This window comes from Leucoraja erinacea, chromosome 41 (assembly GCF_028641065.1).
Source record: "Leucoraja erinacea ecotype New England chromosome 41, Leri_hhj_1, whole genome shotgun sequence".
In the NCBI taxonomy this organism is placed as follows: domain Eukaryota; kingdom Metazoa; phylum Chordata; class Chondrichthyes; order Rajiformes; family Rajidae; genus Leucoraja; species Leucoraja erinaceus.
Genome location: NC_073417.1, coordinates 1,413,148 through 1,431,498, shown reverse-complemented (window position 1 = coordinate 1,431,498; position 18,351 = coordinate 1,413,148). Strand labels below are relative to the sequence as shown.

Sequence of the window (18,351 nt, the reverse complement as noted above, 5' to 3'; positions counted from 1 at the left end):
GAGATATGCAAAAAGCAACAATGATCAAGGGAAGGTGGAGCCCACAATGGTCCATTGTTGGCTGTGGGGAAGGTGATAACGAGGGATGCAAACAGTGAAACTCGTAAGGGCGGCACGGTGGCGCAGCGGTAGAGTTGCTGCCTCACAGCGCCAGAGACCAGGGTTCGGTCCCGACTACGGGTGCTCTCTGTACGGAGTTTGCACGTTCCCCCCGTGACCTGCGTGGGATTTCTCCGAGATCTTGGATTTCCTCCCACACTCCAAAGGTGGACAGGTTTGTAGGGTAATTGGCTTTGGCATAAATGTAAAATTGTCCCTAGTGTGTGTAGGATAGTGTTAGTGGGCGGGGATGGCTGGCCGGCACAGACTTGGCGGGCCGAAGGGCCTGTTTCCGCACTGTACGTCTGAACTAAACAAAACTGAAACTAAGGGTCTCGACCAGAAACGTCACCCATTCCTTCTCTCCAGAGATGCTGCCTGTACTGCTGTGTGCAGTTTTGGTCCCCTAATTTGAGTAAGGACATTCTTGCTATTGAGGGAGTGCAGCGTAGGTTTACAAGGTTAATTCCCGGGATGGTGGGACTGTCATATGCTGAGAGAATGGAGCAGCTGGGCTTGTACACTCTGGAATGCCATTCTGAAAGCGACCCGTTAATCCCTACTCTTTGTTTCCTGTCTGCCAACCACTTCTCTATCCATGTCAGCACTCTAGCCCCAATACCATGTGCCCTAATTTTGCCCACTAATCTCCTGTGTGGGACCTTATCAAATGCTTTTTGAAAGTCCAGGTAAACTACATCCACTGGCTCGCCCTAGTTACATCTTCAAAAAATTCCAGAAGATTAGTCAAGCATGATTTCCTCTTCGTAAATCCATGCTGACTCGGACCCATCCTGTTACTGCTATCCAAATGTGCGGCTATCTCATCTTTTATAATTGACTCCAGCATCTTCCCCACCACCGATGTCAGGCTAACTGGTCTATAATTCCCTGTATTCTCTCTCCCGCCGAAACATATAAGATTATTAAGAGTTTGGACACGCTAGAGACAGGAAACATGTTCCTGATGTTGGGGGAGTCCAGAACCAGGGGCCACACACAGTTTAAGAATAAGGAGTAAGCCATTTAGAATGGAGACGAGGAAACACTTTTTCACACAGAGAGTTGTGAGTCTGTGGAATTCTCTGCCTCATTGGAGGCCGGTTCTCTGGATACTTTCAAGAGAGAGCTAGATAGGGCTCTTAAAGATAGCGGAGTCAGGGGATATGGGGAGAAGGCAGGAACGGGGTACTGATTGGGGATGATCAGCCGTGATCACATTGAATGACCGTGTTGGCTCGAAGGGCCGAATGGCCAATTCCTGCAGCTATTGTCTATTGTCTATCGAGTTACTCCAGCATTTTGTGTCTATCTTAAATGGAAACTTAACTAAATAGCGGGCTAGCAGCACAAAAGCACGGCACTACCTTAAACCGGAGCAACGAGCCTTTCATCTGCCATTAGACAGCCCGGAATCGTACGATTCCTTGCTTCTTACATTTTTCCTGACAGCCCAGCGTGGATTCCTGGAAATCTTTCCAAGTTGCGCTGGGCTGTGTTATTGATTTCCCCCGGCAAATAGAGAAACAATGGGTAAAAATGTGACTAATTGAATACTAATCGATTTGGTCTCAGAACCAATCAATCAATGAAATAAATAACCTTCACACCCTTAATGGATTATACTGGGCTCGGAGGAGCAGAACAGCACTGAAATCCATGGTTAAGCCTTCCGACTTGGTTTCAGGTTACACGTAAGTGCCTCCTAATATGTTTTATCGGGAAAAATTATTCTCAAATGTTATTTCGGAAGATGTCATAGTCATGAGAGGAAATAAAAAGGCTCATCAAATTCATTCCTATTTCTCCGACCAATTGAGAAGATAAATAAATCAACAGGTTCTGACAGCGCGAGGCCCAGCGCAAATTGGAGCAACAGCATCTCATATTCTGCTGGGGCAGCTTACACCCAAGCGGTATGAACATTGACTTCTATAACTCTCCCTCTCTCTCCACCCCTCCCCCCATCCTAGTTCTCTGACCAGTCTGGCTGTCTTCCTGGTTAAGTTTTACATTGCACGCCTCTATGTCACCTTCCCCTCAGCCAACGATGATCCAATTCCATGTTTCCCCTGATCCTCGTCCCCTTTGATCTCTTGTTTTCACACCTTGCCCTTCCATACCTCTGTGTCTCCCTCTCTGCTGACTCTCAGTTGGTCGGAAGAAAGATCTCGACACGAATTGTCACCTATCCATGTTCTCCAGAAATGCTGCCTGACCCGCTGAGTTACTCCAGCACTCTGTGAAACGTCACCTATCCATGTTCTCCACAGATGCTGCCTGACCCGCTGAGTTACTCCAGCACTCTGTGAAACGTCACCTATCCATGTTCTCCATAGATGCTGCCTGACCCGCTGAGATACTCCAGCACTCTGTGAAACGTCACCTATCCATGTTCCCCACAGATGCTGCCTGACCCGCTGAGTTACTCCAGCACTCTGTGAAACGTCACCTATTCCTTTTCTCCACAGATGCTGCCTGACCCGCTGAGTTACTCCAGCACTCTGTGAAACGTCACCTATCCATGTTCTCCACAGATGCTGCCTGACCCGCTGAGTTACTCCAGCACTCTGTGTTTTACCTTTGTTGTAAACCAGCATCTGCATTTGCTTCCTACACAAGATAAACAAACCACCAGGTACTAGGAGAGTGAAGGAGAGGCACGCTGATGTTTCATAGATTCTCCAGACACTTCTTGTTAACGTAGTCCATATGCAAATCATTCCCCATGTTATCAGCTGGTTTTCTGTATACAATACGATCATAGAATTGAAGCAACGACCAACAACACACACCAACGCCTCTACTTCCTTAGAAGGCTCAGGAAGTTCTGCATGTCCCTACAACTCTCACCAACTCCTACAGATGCACCGTGGGAAGCATTTTATTGGGATGCATCACAGCACGGTTTGGGAACAGCTCCATCCAACACCGCAAGAAATCGCAGCGAATTGTGGACGCAGCCCAGACCATCACACAAACCAACCTCCCTTCCATTGACTCCATCTACACCTCACGCTGCCTTGGCAAGGCCAGCAGCATCATCAAGGACCAGTCACACCCCGGCCACTCCCTCTTCTCCCCTCTCCCGTCGGGCAAAAGGCAGTCGAGTCTGAAGAAGGGTCCTGACTTAAAACGCCACCCATCCTTTATCTCCAGAGATGCTGCCTCATCCGCTGAGTTTTCTAGCGCTTTGTGTCGATCTTTGGAATAAACCAGCATCTGCAGTTCTTTGTTTCTAGGGTTAGAAAAGCACGGAAACAGGCCCTTCGGCCCACCGAGTCGGTGCCGACCAGCGATCCCCGCACACTAACACTACCCTAAACACACAGTAGGGGCAATTTATAGCAAGCCTGGTAACCTACAAACCAGTCTGTATGTCTGTGGAATGTGGGGAGAAAACCTGGAGCACCCGGAGAAAACCCACGCAGGTCACAGTGAGAAGGTACAAACGCCGTACAGGCAGCACCCGTAGTCAGGGTGGAACCCGGGTCTCTAGTGCTGTTAGAGCTGTAACAGGCCTGTCCCACTTAGGAGATTTTTTGGGTGACTACAGGCGACTGCCACAACATTTTCAACATGTTGAAACATTTTTGGCGACAGTGGCGACAATTTTTGCTCTGAACAGACAATAGACAATAGGTGCAGGAGTAGGCCATTCGGCCCTTCGAGCCAGCACCGCCATTCAATGTGATCATGGCTGATCATCCCCAATCAGTACCCCATTCCTGCCTTCTCCCCATATCCCCTGACTCCGCTAACTTTAAGAGCCCTATCTAGCTCTCTCTTGAAAGCATCCAGAGAACCGGACTCCACCGCCCTCTGAGGCAGAGAATTGCACAGACTCACCACTCTCTGAAGAGCGGGACAACCAGGTTCTGCAACAGCTTCATCCCCCAGGCCATAAGACCACTGAACAATCAACAAAACCGAGGCTAGAACTTTTGAAATATCGACACTTTTTAAAAACTTTTTATATATATTTATTTTACAGAACCATGCACATGAGGCATTTTTATGGACGCACCTAGCACTTTTTACTATTACCTGATTTTGGAGAGTCAAATGCAACGAAATTTCGTTCAAGGTGCACTGTGTCTAGGTGTATATCTGAATGACAATAAAGTTTTCATTCATTCATCCATTCATTCATTCTCTGTGTGAAAAAGTGTTTCCTCATCTCCGTTCTAAATGGCTTACTCCTTATTCTTGAACTGTGGCCCCTGGTTCAGGGCTCCCCCAACATCGGGAACATGTTTCCTGCCTCTAGTGTGTCCCAAACCCTTAATAATCTTATATGTTTATATGTCGTAGGTTGTTGCCAGGTGACGTAGGTGAATCCCATGAAAACAAGTCCCTGGCAAAGAGTCGCCAAAGTGGGACAGGCCCACACAGCAGCAACTCTACCGCTGCACACTATGCTGCCCACAGTAGCTCATAGATCAGTCATAATCGCACTGAGCCACAGTGCAGGCTCCTCTTCCCTGTTCCTGCAGTTCTCAGAATCCCTTCAATTAATTTCCATGCCAGTTGTTTGGTGTCGATTCCGAGTCAAGGAATGGAAATCCCACTTCAAAGAAGAGTTGTGAGTCTGCGGCGAGGAGGAACGGCAGCTTCTTTCACGGAGCGAGCGATGATAATGGGCTGAATCTGCTTGGTAATCAGATTCAATCTTCTTGTGTTTGAACGATAAAGTGTTGAGTCTGAACGGCTGCTCTGGGATGTCACTTTTCACTGCTGTTTCTGCGCCACAGGTTTAGAAACATAGAAACATAGAAAATAGATGCAGGAGTAGGCCATTCAGCCCTTCGAGCCTGCACCGCCATTCAATATGATCATGGCTGATCATCCAACTCAGTGTCCTGTACCTGCCTTCTCTCCATACCCCCTGATCCCTTTTGCCACAAGGGCCACATCTAACTCCCTCTTAAATATGGGCAATGAACTGTGGCCTCAACTACCTTCTGTGGCAGAGAATTCCAGAGATTCACCACTCTCTGTGTAAAAAATGTTTTTCTCATCTCGGTCCTAAAGGATTTCCCCCTTATCCTTAAACTGTGACAACTTGGTCTGGACTGCCCCAACATCGGAAACAATCTTCCTGCATCTAGCCTGTCCAACCCCTTAAGAATCTTGTACGTTTTTATAAGATCCCCCCCCTCAATCTTCTAAATTCTAGCGAGTACAAGGCGAGTCTATCCAGTCTTTCTTCATATGAAAGTCCTGGCATCCCAGGAATCAGTCTGGTGAACCTTCTCTGTACTCCCTCTATGGCAAGAATATCTTTCCTCAGATTAGGATATTTAAGAAGGAACTACAGATGCTGGAAAATTCAAAGGTAGACAAAAATGCTGGAGAAACTCAGCGGGTGAGGCAGCATCCATGGAGCAAAAGAAATGGGCAACGTTTCGGGTTTTCAGATTTAAATCGTACAGAAGCCGTAGGCACTAAAACGGAACACATCGGGCAGACTCACTCACAAGGATGTTGCCAGGACTAGAGGGGTCGGAGCTACAGTGTGAGGATGAGCAGGCTGGGACTCTATTCCTTGGAGCGCAGGAGGATGAGGGGCGATCTTGTAGAGGTGTACAAAATCACGAGAGGCATAGATCGGGTAGACGCACAGAGTCTCTTGCCCAGAGTCGGGGAATCGAGGACCAGAGGACGCAGTTTTAAGGCGAAGGGGAAAAAATGTAGACAATAGACAACAGACAATAGGTGTTTGTCTGTTGTCTACTGCCAGCACCGCCATTCAATGTGATCATGGCTGATCATCCCCAATCAGTACCCCGTTCCTGCCTTCTCCCCATATCCCCTGACTCCGCTATTTTTAAGAGCCCTATCTAGCTCTCTCTTGAAAGCATCCAGAGAAGGTGCCTCCACCGCCCTCTGAGGCAGAGAATTCCATGGACAATTAAATAGGAATCTGAGGGGTAACTTTTTCTCACAAAGGGTAGTGGATGTATGTAACGAGCTGCCAGAGGAGGTAGTTGAGGCTGGGACTATCCAAATGTTTAAGAAACAGTTGGACAGGTGCATGGACAGCACAGGTTTGGAGGGATATGGGCCAAACGCAGGCTGATGGGACTAGTGTAGATGGGACATGCTGGCCATGTGGGCAAGTTGGGCCGAAGGGCCTGTTTCCACACTGTATCTCTCTGTGACAACAGGCCTTGCGCTACAGAATCCCAACAACTATTTATCCGTCTATCTATGTTACTCAGATTGTGGCCCAGATTGCATTGTTAATAATAGGCTCTTGCTGGGTAAACATTGGCCCACTGATATCTGACGCTTCATTAATGCCTCTACTTCAGGTCACCTTGTATAGGAAGGAATTGCAGATGCTGGTTTACACCAAATACAGACACAGAGTGCTGGAGTAACTCAGCGGGTCAGGCAGCATCTGTGGAGAACATGGATAGGTGACGTTTCACAGAGTGCTGGAGTAACTCAGCGGGTCAGGCAGCATCTGTGGAGAACATGGATAGGTGACGTTTCAGTTTGGGAACCTGATTACTCGATTCAGGCTCTGGTTTGATCTGGACCTTCCCATTCCTCTAGTGTCCCCCTCCACGACTCTCAGTCTGATGAAGGGTAACAACCTCCGACACAAAGTACACCAGTGACTGCACCTCCACAGACCCCTCTGTCAAGCTTCTCAAGTTTGCGGACGACACAACCCTGATTGGACTGATCCAGGATGGGGAGGAATCTGCCTACAGACAGGAAGTGTCACAGCTGGTGTCCTGGTGCCATCGCAACAACCTGGAGCTCAATGCTCTTAAGGCAGTGGAATTGATTGTAGACTTTACGAGAGCTCCCCCTCCCCTCACCTCACACACCATCAACAACACCACAGTCACATCTGTGGAGTCTTTTAAGTTCCTGGGAACCATCATCTCCAAGGACCTTAAGTGGGGGGCTACCATCGACTCCCCAGTCAAAAAGGCCCAACAGAGGATGTACTTCCTACGGCAGCTGAGGAAGCACAATCTGCCACAGGCAATAATGGTCCAATTCTACACGGCCATCGTAGAGTCTGTCCTCACCTTCTCCATCATGGTCTGGTTTGGCTCAGCCACCAAGCACGACACCCGGAGGCTGCAGCGAATCGTCCGATCAGCAGAGAAGGTTATTGGCTGCAACCTTCCCTCCATTGATGAACAGTACACTGCAAGGGCCAGGAAGCGAGCGGGCAAGATCATCTCTGACCCCTCTCACCCTGGCCACAAACTCTTTGAATCACTTCCCTCTGGAAGGCGACTCCGGATTGTCAAAGCTGCCACAGCCAGACATAAAAACAGTTTTTATCCACGAGTAGTTGCTCTACTAAACAGCCAAAAATCTGTAGCCTCCCTTTGATCTGATATTTAATTTCATTCACATGTTTAATCAATAATGTTTTATTAATAATGTTTTAATGTTTTATGATTCATTCTTAATTGTTTACTATATGTAGCGTTGTTACTTGCGAGGGGAGCACCAAGACAAATTCCTTGTATGTGTACAGCCTTGGCCAATAAACTTATTCATTCATTCACAGCACCGAGCACACCGATGCAATTGTAAAGAAGGCACAACCGCGACACTGCTTCCTGAGAAAATTACAAAGATTCGGTATGTCGAAGAGGATTCTCCAAAACATCTACAGGTGCACAGTAGAGAGCATGCTGACCGGTTGCATCGTGGCCTGGTTCGGCAACTTGAACGTTCAGGAGCGGAAAAGACTACAAAAAGTTGTGACCACTGCCCAGTCCATCACCGGCTCTGACCTCCCCGCCGTCGAAGGGATCTATCGCAGTCGCTGCCTCAAAAAGGCTGCCAGCATCATCAAGGACCCACACCATCCTGGCCACACACTCATCTCACCCCTGCCATCGGGAAGAAGGTACAGGAGCCTGAAGACTGCAACGTCCAGGTTCAGGAACAGCTACTTCCCCACAGCCATCAGGCTATTAAACACCACAACAAATAAGCTCTGAGCTGCAAAGGACTATATTATTACTGCACTATATTTGTTATTTATTGAACTTTTTCTTTTTTTCCCCGTTATATACAATGTTTACATATTCACATATTGTGTTGTGCTGCAGCAAGTAAGAATTTCAGTGTCCCATCTGGGACATATGATAATAAAACACAAGGTACACAAAAATGCTGGAGAAACTCAGCGGGTGCAGCAGCATCTATGGGGCGAAGGAAATAGGCAACGTTTCGGGCCGAAACCCTTCTTCAGACAATAAAACACTCTTGACTTGACTCACCTGAAACGTCACCTATTCTTTTTCTCCAGAGATGCTGGCTGTCCCACTGAGTTACTCAGGCATTTTGTGTCTATCGTCAGAACTACTTTATCGACTGCAAAGTGCTTTCAGCTGACCGGAGGCAACCAAAAGAAAGCCTTACATCAACTCAAGTCCGTTTTATTATCTTGCAAATTGATTATTGGTGTCCCATTTACATCACGGCACTGCCTCTCAGGGCAGTTCTGGCGCGCCTGGAGACACGAGGTCCATTTAGAGCGAGTGCTGGCTCGATTAGCTTAGAGATACTGTGTGGAAACAGGCCCTTCGACCCACCGAGTCTATGCCGGCCAGCGATCACTGGTTCACACCATAGACAATAGGTGCAGGAGTAGGCCATTCGGCCCTTCGAGCCAGCACCGCCATTCAATGTGATCATGGCTGATCATCCCCAATCAGTACCCCGTTCCTGCCTTCTCCCCATATCCCCTGACTCCGCTATCTTTAAGAGCCCTATCTAGCTCTCTCTTGAAAGCATCCAGAGAACCAGACTCCACCGCCCTCTGAGGCAGAGAATTCCACAGACTCACAACTCTCTGTGAGAAAAAGCGTTTCCTCGTCTCCGTTCTAAATGTCTGACCCCTTATTCTTAAACTGTGTGTGGCCCCTGGTTCTGGACTCCCCCAACATGGGGAACATGTTTCCTGCCTCTAGTGTGTCCAAGCCCTTAACATTCTTATATGTTTCAATGAGATGCCCTCTCATCCTTCTAAACTCCAGAGTATACAACAAGCCCAGCCTCCCCATTCCCTCACTAGTTCTAGACTTGGCGGGCCGAAGGGCCCGTTGCCAGGCTGTGTCTCTAAAGTAAACTAATCAATCAACAATTGCGTTTACCTTTAAGATGAGGAACTGGCCGCAATAGGGGAAGCAGCTCGTTGTTTTAGAGAATGGTAAATGTAAATAATGGAACCAAACGCAGTTCCAATCCCGTGCGGTGAAAGCTCGGGGAAGGTACAGCAGACCAATGTGTGGTGCTTGATCCCCATGGGGTGTGAGATTACACAGTTATTTGCAACTGGTTCCCAAGCTTCCTGTCGCAGCGTGATGCTGGAAAGCTTTCAGCTTGGGAAACAAGCCCAGTTCATATCTACGTTGAGAGAGGAGCAGCAAATGCTGGTTGGAACCAAAGACAGACACAAAATGCTGGAGTGAAAGCCCTGTCCCATAGTATGAGCTCTCCCGAGTTTAAAAAAAACAATCAAACTCGTGGTAAGCACGGAGAATGAACGTAGCGGGTACGTCGGAGCTCGGGGACGTCTCTTAGCGGCTCGTAACGCTAACGGCAGGTACTCGGGAAGACTCGCTAACGGAAGGTAAGCACGGGAAGACTCGTGCAGATTTTTCAACATGATGAAAAATGTCCACGAGAGCCCCGAGTACCGACGATGGCCATTACCGTAAATCTCCAAGTTCGAATCAGGGCAAACTCGGGAGAGCTCTTGGAATGAACTCGTACAGTGGGACAGGGGTTTAACTCTTATAGAGGTGTACAGGTAGATGTCAATAGACAATAGGTGCAGGAGTAGGCCATTCGGCCCTTTGAGCCAGCACTACCATTCACTGTGATCATGGCTGATCATCCACAATCAGTACCCCGTTCCTGCCTTATCTCCATATCCCTTAACTCCCTAAGAGCTCTATCCAGCTCTCTCTTGAAAGTATCCAGAGAACCGGCCTCCACCGCCCTCTGAGGCAGAGAATTCCACAGACGGCATCATCCATACACTAGTTCTATCCCACACACTAGGGTCAATTTACAGAAGCCAATTAACCTACAATCCCGCAGTGTGGGAGGAAACCGGAGCACCCGGAGAAAACCCACGCAGGTCACGGGGAGAACGTACAAACTGCCGTACAGACAGCACCCGTGGTCAGGATGGAACCCGGGTCTCTGGCGCTGTGAGGCAGCAACTCTACCGCTGCACCACTGTGCCGCCTAGTACGATGATAAGGTGCATAACAGTATTTCGGACAATGAACTATAGTGGGAGCTAATCCCAAGGAAGAAACAGAAGGTAGACAAAATTGCTGGGGAAACTCAGCGGGTGAGGCAGCATCTATGGGGAGAAGGAATAGGCGACGTTTCGGGTCGAGAGTTGCATAAGTCGTTGTTGCTACTCAAATTCTTGGGTGATTTAGCGTCTCAGTTTAACCAGGTTGTTTATCCTCTGTATCAATTAAAGCACAAAAATCAATCAACTGCAGCCCTGTACATCCTCAACATCTGAATGTCCAGTACTCTGACGTTAAGCATCCAGAGAACCTGCCTCCACCGCCCTCCGAGGCAGAGAATTCCACAGACTCACAACTCTCTGTGTGGGAAAAGTGTTTCCTCGTCTCCGTTCTAAATGGCTTACCCCTTATTCGTTGGTGACGGTTCGGGTCGAGACCCTTCTTCAGAACCAGGTCTTGAGCTGAAACATCACCCATTCCTCCTCTCCAGAGATGCTGCCTGTCCCGCTGAGTTACTCCAGCATTTTGTGTCTAATCTTTGTCACAAGCTAAATCCACAAATGATTTCCACAATTGTTCTGAGCCGGCAGACTACATTTCTGGAAAAACGAAGGGAAAAACTCACAGGTTAAAATAAAGTTTGGCACACCACGATGCTGGAATAGTAGAACAAAAACATAAAACTAAGTATATATAATCTAACGAAATATAAGAAGGTTGACAAAAATGCTGGAGTAACTCAGCGGATGAGGCAGCATCTATGGAGCAAAGGAATAGGTGACGTTTCAGGTCGAGACCCTTCTTCAGAATATAGATCAGTACAGCACAGGATCAGGCCCTTCGGCCCATCAGTTATGATGCAGCTTTAGAGGACTTTGCTTAGACTTATGTGAAAGGGGTCTTAATCTGGTCCGAGACTCTCAAACTGCTGGAAACATCATCTCCACATCCGCTGTAACCAAACCTTTCACTATTGGGTAAAGCCCCTGTCCTTGGCACGCTAATTACGCGACCTCGTGGTCGCGTTGAGGTGCGACGGTCCCACAAAGGTCGCACGCGATTTCATGCGTACGCACAGCCGTCTGGAGCGCGTGACGTTATTCTAAGATGGACACAAGATGCTGGAGTAACTCAGCAAGACCGGCAGCATCTGTGGAGAGAAGCAATGGGTGATGTTTCGGGTCGAAACCCCTTCTTCAGACTGAGAGTCAGGGGAGCGGGAAAGTCTGAAGAAGGGTCTCGACATGAAACGTTACCCATTGCTTCTCTCCAGAGATGCAGCCGGTCCCGCTGAGTTACTCCAGCATTTTGTGTCCATATTCAATTTTCTTGTGTCTAGCATTTTGTGTCTATCTTCAATTTTCTGCTGCTGTTGGAGGTGAGACGTTGCATCGCGCCACGGTCTTGGGTCATAGCCGACAGTTACGCGACAGGCCGTTGGGGACTGGACTTTGTGCCTTCCTTCGTGGTGGGAGCCATTGTGGGGGTGTTCTATGTGTTTAAGACTCTCATTGGTGTTATGTCTGTATTCTTTTTTTGTGTGCTGCAAAATGGCAGGAAACATTTCACTTCACTACACCTTGGTGTATGTGAATGTGACCATTAAAATACCTTTGACACCTTTGAAGATTTTGCTCGCTACAAAAATGTCGGAACTCCGCGCGATATCGCGCACAACTCCATACCCCTCCACGCTTCTCATTGGGACCGGCCCCGCGCAGCCACGCGATGCCCGTGCGCCTCAACGCGACCACGAGGTTGCATAAATTGCGTACCAAGGACACGTAAGTGGGACAGGGCCTTAAGTTTCAACAATTGTAAATTGAACATTGCATCCCTTCATTATCACCTCTCCCCCAGCTAACAATGGGCCACCCCTTTGTGTAAAATAAGTTACCCCTCAGGTTCCTACTACATATTCCCCCCCCCCCCCCCTCAACTTAAACCTAAGTCCTCTGGTCCTCGATTCCCATCCTCTGGGTAAGAGACTCTGTGCATTCATAGAAGCATAGACAATAGGTGCAGGAGTAGGCTATTCGGCCCTTCGAGCCAGCATCGCCACTCAATATAATCATGGCTGATCATCCACAATCAGTACCCCTTTCCTGCTTTCTCCCCATATCCCCTGATTCCATTAGCCCCAAGAGCTAAATCTGACTCTCTCTTGAATACATCCAGTGAAGTCTGTGGAATTTTCTGCCTTAGGTGGAGGCAGGTTCTCTGGATGCTTTCAAGAGAGAGCTAGATAAGGTTCTTAAAGATAGCGGAGTCAGGGGATATGGGGAGAAGGCAGGAACGGGGTACTGATTGGGGATGATCAGCCATGATCACATTCATAATAATAATAATACATTTTATTTATTGGGTGCCTTTCAGACATCTCAAGGACACCTTACAGAGATTAACAGGAATAAAAAACATATAATCAGAATAAAATAAATAATAAAGACATCGCAGAAACAAAAATTAAAAACATAATTCAGTCCGAAAACAAAAAATCAAAAATACAGTGTGAAGAGAGAGCAGCGGCAGCTAAAGCACGCCAGCGTCCACTCTCTCTTCACGGCAGCCATCTTGGACAAAGACTGACAGGATTACGTAGAGACAGACTCCTGCACCTATTGTCTATTGTCTATTGTGTATTGAATTGGCCTCCACTGCCTTCTGCGGCAGAGAATTCCGCAGATTCACAACTCTCTGGGTGAAAACGTTTTTTCTCATCTCAGTTTTAAATGGCCTCCCCTTTATTCTAAGACTGTGGCCCCTGGTTCTGGACTCGCCCAACATTGGGAACATTTTTCCTGCGTCTAGCTTGTCCAGTCCTTTTATAATTTTATACGTTCTAATTCCTAAATGACCTACCCCTTATTCTTAAACTGTGACCCCAAATTCTGGACTCCCCCAACATCGGGAACATTTCTCCTGCATCTAGCCTGTCCAATCCCTTGAGAATTTTATATGTTGCTATAAGATCCCCTCTCATCCTCCTAAATTCCAGTGAATACAAGCCCAGTCAACCCATTTTTTCATCATATGACAGTCCCGCCATCCCGGGAATTAACCTGGTGAACCTACGCTGCACTCCCTCAATAGCAAGAATGTCCTTCCTCAGAATAGGAGACCAAAACTGCACACAATACTCCAGGTGTGGTCTCACTAGGGCCCCGTACAATCACTTTATCTATTCCTCTCATGATTTTATGCACCTCTATAAGATCACCCCTCATCCTCCTGCGCTCCAAGGAATAGAGTCCCAGCCTGCTCAAACTCTCCCTGTAGCTCAGACCCTCTAGTCTAGGCAACAAAAATATTTTTCTCAGTTGAGAGAAGAATATTAAACTGTTCAAAGCAAAGTTTCTATCCTTGAAGGACAACCCCCTCTTCAGTATTTGATCATGGCAAATCATCAAAGTTCAAGTATTGAACTGAGAATCAATGATCTTCGAACAACCTGATTCACTTGGGAGAAGGAAGAGTTCTAACAGATTTACTTGAAAGAAAAAGGGTGCTAACCTATTTTCCATGACTCCACTCAGTCCAGTTTATACAGTGTGATCTTCAAACTCCCCCATCAGATTTTTCTTTGCACTTTTGACATAATAGTGAATTAATTCACTCGCTAAAGTTCACTAAGAGATGTCTCCTGAAATTTACATCCACGCTTTCCGTCTGCGATCAAATACTGTGTGAGCCATGTTCATTATTGCAGAGAAACAAAGGCACAGAGTGCTGGAGTTATGGCCCTGTCCCACTGTACGAGTTCATTCAAGAGCTCTCCCGAGATTGCCCTGATTCGAACTCGGAGATTTACGGTAATGGCCGCTCGTAGGTACTCGGGGCTCTCGTGGACATTTTTCAACATGTTCAAAAATCTTCACGAGTCTTCCCGAGCTTACCGCGTTTCCCGGGTACCTGCCGTTAGCGTAAGAGACGTACGAGCCGCTATGAGACGTCCCCGAGCTCCGACGTACCCGCTACGTACATTCCACGTGCTTACCACGAGTTTGATTATTTTTTAAACTCGGGAGAGCTCTTGAATGAGCTTGTACAGTGGGACAGGGCCATAACTCAGCGGGTCAGGCAGCACCTCTAGAGAGCATGGATAGATGACGTTTCACGGAGTGCTGGAGGAACTCAGTACTCTGTGAAATGTCACCTATCCATGTTCTCCAGAGATGCTCCCTGACCCGCTGAGTTACTCCAGCATTTTGTGTCTATCTTCAGTGTAAACCAGCATCTGCAGTTCCATTCTACACAAATGTTCTTATTTGTTGGCTAAGTGCGTATAATAAAACCAATACCGAATATTATAATTATAAAAATCCTGCTGTGAATCTTAGACTTTAATCATCCATATCCGTGATAATTAATAGTACATCTGACGTGTCTATGCAGTCCTGTCATTCCGCAAGCTTTTAGGTGCGTTGCTATATTTTACATTGATAATCTCCCAAACACACTCCAAATCTCACAGTAAACGACTGCTATTGAATTGTTGACAATTCCCTTTATGGAAGTTGGCATTAACCAGTCTTTAGAGGCAAAGAGTTTTGTTTAGTTTAGTTTAGTTTAGAAATACAGCGTGGAAACATGCCCTTCGGCCCCCCCAAGTCCCCTCCGGCCAGCGATCCCCGCACACTTAAAGACCTGTCCCACTTTCACGACTTAATTCTTTCATCCCGACCATTTTTTTTACTCGTGGACATTTTTTAATCGGGCTGGAAAAAACATCCCGACTTACCTAATGCCACGAGTACCTACGGCTGGCTTAACGAGCCGCTACGATGTATCTACAAATTCCTACGACCTCCTACGGACTGGTTACGAACATTCTGCGAGTTTGAATCAAGGGGGGTTTGAATCAATCCACAACTACAGCTCTGTTAAAACTCACCAGCGATGTGTTCACTGCTTCTGAGGATGATAAACTCACCGGTGCCATCTTTCTTGATCTAACCAAGGCCTTTGATATTGTTGACCACTACCTACTGCTTGTAGGCGGCGCGACTCACGTCAGCAGCGGCCTCTGCAGCCCGTCCGCGTTTTTATTATTTTTGTCTATGTTTTTATGTAGTTTTTGTTATTTTTTGTTGGGGTGTGTGTGTATGTGGGGGGTGGGGAGGGAGGGGGTAACTTTTAAATCTCTCCCTGCACGGTTGGGGCTACAACGAGGAGCGGCCTCCAACAGGAGAAGACCTGGGACTCTGGTGCCGACGACTCACCTCACCGTCGCGGAGTTGACCGAGTCCAGAGCGGGTGGAGCGGTGGTGGAGCGCTGCTGCTGCTGCGGCCCGACCTCCGGAGATTCGGAGGCTGCAACTGCGGGTCTGACGGACGGCGGCACCGGGAGCCCGCGGGTCCCTGGAGGGAGACCGCTTTTCAGGGCTCCTGCAACGGCGACTTCTCCCGCCCGAGTTGTGGGGTTGAAGAGCTCCTGGAGCGGGGCCTGACATCACCGCCCCGCGTGGCTTGGAATGGCCGCGGGACTCTGCGAGCGCACGCCGGGGGCTCTAACAGCAAGACCCGGTGTGCGACCTTGCATCACCCGGCGTGGCTTTAATGGCAGCGGGACAAGACGCCATCGCCAGCCGGGGGCTTTGACTTTGACTCTGACTATTCTTTACCGGGGGGGGGGGGGGGGGGGGGGGGGATGAGAGAGTGCAGAATGGAGAGATACTTTTTACCTTCCATCACAGCGATGATGTCTATCAGAATACATTGGATGTTTATGTAAAATGTAAATTATGTTGTGTCTTGGGTCTATTTGTTTGTAATGTATGGCTGCAGAAACGGCATTTCGTTTGGACCTCAAGGGGTCCAAATGACAATTAAATTGAATTAAGAATTAAATTAATTAAATTTGATAAACTTTACTCTATTGGTCTTTCTCAAAACAATCTACTGTGGTTTAACTCATACCTTCATAACAGACTCAATGTGTCACCTTTAATGGAAGTCAATCCAATTCCTTAATTGTTGAGAAGGGGGTCCCGCAAGGTTCGTCCTTAGGACCACTCCTTTTCTCTATTTTCATAAACGACCTCCCTAATATTTGTTCTGACTGTCAAACACAACTATATGCTGCTGATGCAGTGCTATATACATCTAGTGCTAACAAATCAGAAATTGAAAGATCCCTTCAATCAGATCTTACTTCTGTTCAGAAATGGCTATTATTTAACAAATTAATTTTAAATAAAAATAAATCATGCCGTATGTTATTTGGTACCAGACAAGGCCTTGGTAATTCCGTAGATCTGACTATATCATTTAATGAAGGATCACCATTAGAACAATTATTGAACTTCAAATATCTTGGTGTTTGGCTCGACCCAACGCTTTCATTTACGCAGCATAGTGAGACGATTACTAAAAAACTCAGCTGTAATCTAGCTATTCTTTACCGCCATATAAATTGTTTCACCTTTCAGATGAGAAAAAGAATTGTCTCTCAACTACTACTACCAACACTGGATTATGCTGATATTGTCTATCAGAATACATTTGATACACATCTTCAACCCCTTAATGTAGTTTATAATAGTCTTCGCAGATTTATTTTAAGGTGTCCATATATAACTCACCACTGTTCTATGTACGAAACTCTAAACTGGTTATCCCCCCACGCTCGAAGATGCTACCACTGGTTCCAGTTCACCTTTAAATGCATCCATCTCAATTATCCTTCTTATCTAAAACAAGACCTATTACCATACACACCCTCATACACACTAAGACATATTCAGCAACCCTTCTTTTTCAGTCCAAGAACTAACAAAGAAATTGGGAGACGTGCATTTAAATTCAAAGCTCCTTCTGACTGGAACACTTTGCCTAGTACCATAAGAACTATTAGCTCATTTCGTCTATTTAAAAATACACGTTTACCCTTCCTTATAAAACCATGTACCTGTTTCTAGTATTAGAGTCTTCAAGCTCCTTTATCTAGCTTGCTCTGTGTGTGATCATTTGTGCTGTAACATATAACTGTTATTATTATTGGATATGTAAAGTCAATTAACAATTGTTATAAACTATAACAAGTGGGGATGGAGGGGTTATGGGATTGGTGTGTGGGTAGGTGGGTCAATGAGAGCCTTTATGTATGTTATGTCTTGTGCTGTATGTTTTATGTTGGACCCCCTCGAAAACGAGATGACTGTCCATCTCAAGGGGTTATCCATGAATAAACTTGTTTCAAACTTGTTTCAAGGGGGGGGGATAGCTCGGGAGAATTCGTGAATTAACTCGTGAGAGTGGGACAGGCCCTTTACAACTGCCCGCCACACACTGGGGACAATTTCACATTGTCACCAAACCAATTAACCCCCAAACCTGCACGTCTTTGGAGTGCGGGAGGAAACCGGAGCACCCGGAGAAAACCCACGCAGGTCACGGGGAGAACGTACAAACTCTATACAGACAGCGCCCGTAGTCAGGATGGAACCCGGGTCTCTGGCGCTGTGAGGCATCAACTGTACCGCTGCGCCACCGTGCCGCCCTTTTATACAGTGTTAAGACATTTGGATAGTTGCAATTTCACCAAGATTGTTAGTTATTTGCTTGAGGCCATTCCAATTTAGATTTTACTTTAGACTTCAGACATACAGCGCAGAAACAGGCCCTTCGGCCCACCGAGTCCATAGAGACCAGCCATCATCCCGTACACCAGCATTATCCAACACACACTGGGGGACAATAGACACTTTTATACCAAATCTTCTCCTTTGTTCTGCCTATTGTACTTCAGTTCAGTTTCAGTTTAGTTTATTGTCACGTGTACCGAGGTACGGTGAAAAGCTTTTGTTGCGTGCTAACCAGTCAGCAGAAAGACTACACATGCTTACAATCGAGCCATTTACAGTGTAAAGGGTAAAGATAGTAAAGTCCGATTTCCCCGTGGACTGCGTGGGTTTTCCCCGGGATCTCACCGTTTCCTCCCACACTCCAAAGACGGATGTATTTGTAGGCCAATTGGCTTGGTGTAATT

At 47.0% G+C, this 18,351-nt stretch overlaps 1 long non-coding RNA gene across 1 annotated transcript in view; it reads right to left on the bottom strand.

Moving 5' to 3' along the window:
* Positions 1-18,351, bottom strand: part of LOC129714804 (uncharacterized) — a 136,775-nt gene that overhangs the window by 38,338 nt on the left and 80,086 nt on the right. The window contains exon 2 of the long non-coding RNA XR_008726393.1: positions 10,766-10,960. This is a non-coding gene — a long non-coding RNA (uncharacterized LOC129714804). The remainder of the gene's footprint in view (positions 1-10,765; positions 10,961-18,351) is intronic.